The sequence below is a fragment of the Peromyscus californicus genome, unplaced genomic scaffold (genome assembly GCF_007827085.1).
Source record: "Peromyscus californicus insignis strain IS unplaced genomic scaffold, ASM782708v3 Scaffold_4__1_contigs__length_199733344, whole genome shotgun sequence".
NCBI classification, from domain to species: Eukaryota; Metazoa; Chordata; class Mammalia; order Rodentia; family Cricetidae; genus Peromyscus; species Peromyscus californicus.
Window position 1 is genome coordinate 101,709,790 of NW_026294562.1, and position 3,948 is coordinate 101,713,737.

The window sequence follows — 3,948 nt, forward strand, 5'->3', positions numbered from 1 at the left end:
TATTAAACATAGAACATCAAAATAATGAAAAGAAAATAGAAGGACAGGCACATCACTGTCAGGATAAAGGGGTGCAAAGGTTAAGAGTAAATATGGACATATATTGACCTAAAGTTAGGTGTATGCTTCTTGTGTGTGTTTTAGAACTAGACTAATAAAAGAAGAAGTAGGTCCTATTAAAACACACACACACACACACACACACACACACACACACACACACACACATACACACACACATCTCCTTTTAAAATATCCATAGAACAGGACCTGCGAGATGACTCAGCAGGTAAGTATTTGCTGTGTAAACCTGAAGATCTGAGCTGGATCCTCAGAGGCCACAGTGGACAGGAAGAACTAGGTCCTGAGAGTTGTCCTCTGACCTCCCAGACCCACCCTGACATATACACATCACATACACAACACACAATAATAGTAAAGAAAGTAAAAAATGAATAAACCATCCGTAGATCACACAAAGAACAAATTCTAAAGTATATGCAAACTGCAGACTTAATCCTTCACAGGGGCTAGAGACTGGGCTCAGGGGTGAAAACACAGACCTAGAACATGCAAAGCCCTGGGTTCAATCCCTAGTTTAAAAAGATCTTTGAAATTGGGTGTGGTGGTGCATACCTTTAATCCTGGCACCCAGGAGGTCGAGTTCAAGACCAGCCTGGTCCACATAGTGAGTTCTAGGAAAGCCAGAGCTATGTGGAGAACGCAGAGAGACCCTGTCTTACATACCTGTAGAAAAACTAAAACGTCACAACACATCTAAACAATATTTCCACCAAACTCTACCCTGCCCCCAGCACCCTGGGCATCCTCCAGCCACCAACACGATTAGGACTTTATTGGGCTCCAGATGTTCTTGAGCATTTACAAGATCTGGGACATCACGGACAGGCTGTGCCTGAAGAGGCGGGAAGGCTAGATAGGCAGTAGGACAGAGGACAATGTGCAACTGTGTGATTCGCTCAGGGGTGGAACTCCTCTGCCCAGATTCCCCAAGTGCAGCGATCATCCGGGTTGATACAGTCAGGAACCGTCACTGCAGGAGGTCAGCTTCACAAAAGAAACCTACATTATGTGAAAGTTGAGTCAAGGGGGCAAGGTGGCTCAGGTAAGGGTTCTTGCCACCAGGTCTGAGGACCTGGGCCCACATGGTGGGAAGGAACGAAACCAGTTCCTGTAAGCTGTCATCTGACTTCCAGGTGCCATAGTGGGTGTGAGTGTGTGTGTGTGTGTGTGTGTGTGTGTGTGTGTGTGTGTGTGTGTGTGTGACACATGTGTAGGGGTATCTATGGAGACTAGAAAGTGTCAGATCCCATGGAGCTGGAGTTACAGGAGGTTAAGAGACACCCAGTGTGGGTGCTGAGTGTTGAACTGGGGTCCACATCCTCTAGAAGAGCAGCAAGTACTCTCAACTGCTGAGCCATCTTTCTAGCTCTTTGCACTGACTGCTCTTGCAGAGGACCTGAGTTCAGTTCCTAGTACCCACATCAGGTGACTCACAACCATCTATAACTCTAGCCTTCTGGAATCGTAGGGCACCTGCACTCACATGTGCACGTATTCACACGGGCACACACATAAGTTTTAAATAAATTTTAAAACAACAAAAAGAAAAGAAAAAGGTTAGCTGGGTGGTGGTGACATAGGTGTTAATCCCAGCACTTGGAAGGCAGAGGCAGGAGGATCTCTGAGTTTGAGGCCAGCCTGGTCTACAGAGTAAGTAGGACAGGCAGGACTACACAGTGAAACCTGTAGGGGAGGGCATGGGGAGAGAAAAGAAAAATGTTACAAAAATGAACAGTTACTTTGGATCTGTTACCAGAGCTTTGTTCTTGAGTCCAAAACTGCGTTTGAGGGGTGAAGCTTTTCTTAGGACGTCTAGCTGAGCAAACAGGTGACTGACTGGACTCTGAGCGAGAGCCAGACAGGGCTGTGTCTCACCAAAGTCCAAGGAGTAGCTAACAAAGGAAGAGCTCTCAACTAAGGCGTCCATCCCAAGACCCTGCATGATACAAAGGGGTCCACACTTGGGAGTCCAGTCCTGACTGACCAGTGTCTAAGCTCAGGTACGGCCAGTTCGCTGGCCAGCTGTGACTACTAGGGCAAGGCAGGTTTTCAGGAGGCTATGTGTTTGCAGCTGTTAGGGGTTTTGTTGTTGTTTATTTGTTTGTTTGTGTCAAGAAAGGATCTCACTGTGCATCTCTGGCTGTCCTGGAACTCACTCTGTAGACCAGGCTGGCCTTGAACTCACAGAGATCTGCCTGCCTCTGTCTGCCTCCCCAGTGCTGGGATTAAAGGCATGTTCCACTATGCCTGGCTTTGCAGATGTATTTTTAATTCCCAGCTGTGGATAAGCCCTGAGTTTCTATTTATGTCTTTGTTTGGCTTTGCTGCAAAAGCAGGAAATAGATACAGTCACAGTGGGATCCAGTCCTGGCATCTGATTGTCCACTCTATCCTCATTTTGGGCAGCTCCAAACTGTCAGGTCATCACGTGGGATCATGACTTATTACTGTTTTCATAGTCATACAACATAAGGACTTAAGTGCAGCCTAAGACATCTTGAACTCTTCATTTATTTTGATGTGATTTATTCAGAACAGAGGCAATATTTTCTAAAACTGTTTATTATGTATTTTGTGTACGTGTGTGTGCACGCATGCCTGCATTTGTATATGTGTATAACATGCCTATAGGGCCTGTGCAAATCAGAAGAGGATGCTGGATTCCTGAACTAGAGTTATAGACAGTTGTGAACCTCTATGTGGGTGCTAGGAAGTAAATGCTTAACGGTGGAGCCATCTCTCTTGCCCTGAGACATTGTTTTTTAGAAGGAGTCAAACAAAAACAAACAAATGGACATGGGGCAGTGCACACCTGTAATCCCAGCGCTCGGGAGACAGAAAACAAGAGGATCAGAGTTGAAGGCCAACCTTGGCTACATGTGGAGTTTAAGGCTACACTGGGCTATAGAAGACCCTGTCTCAAACAAACAAACCAACAACAACAAAAATCCCAACATGTCTTATAGGTTGCCTAAAAATAAATGCATTTAAGCAAAATAATAACAATGTCTTCCACACCTTAATATTCTGAAAAGAGTTTGTCTTTATTTTGAAACAGAGCCTCTTGTAGCCCAGACTGGCCTTGAACTCCTGATCCCCCTGCTTCTACCTCACAAGTGCTGAGATCACAGGCATGCACCATCACTCCTGGTTTAGAGTTGGGTTTGTTTGTTTAAATTTTGAGATAGACTGTCATTTTGCAGCCCAAGCTGGCCTGAACCATTCCATTCTCCTGCCTTAGACCATCAAGGTCTGGACTCCTAGGTATATGCCACCACATTTATTTGAGTTAAAGAGTAAATTAAAATGCAAGATGAGATTGCTTAGTGGTTAAAGGGCTTACCATCAAAGTATGAGGATCAGTATACCCCAGAGCCCACAGAAATGCCAGGTGGGCATAGGAGCCCACCCATAATCCCAGTCTTGGAAGGTGGAGACAGGATTCCCAGAGCAAGGTGGTTATTGAGACTAACCAGTAAACAAGCTCTGGGTTTGACTGAGAGACACAACTTCAAGAACAAGGTAGGAGAGCTGTGGAAAATGACTTCTCACATCAACCTTGGGCCTCCACATGCATGCTAACACATGTGCCCTCACATGCAAATGTGAACACACACACTCAAAAAAGGTGTGTGCATGCATGTGTGTGTGTGTGTGTGTGTGTGTGTGTGTGTGAAAGAGAGACAGAAAGAACAAAGCTGAATTTAGAGGGGAAAACACTTAACATTGTTTGAAAAGAATAATAATAAAATAGAAGACAGACATGTTGACTCACACATCTAATCTTAGCATTCAGGAGACAGAGGCAGGATGGCTTCAAGTTTGAGGCCTGCCTGGTCTACATAATAAATTCTATGTTGATTA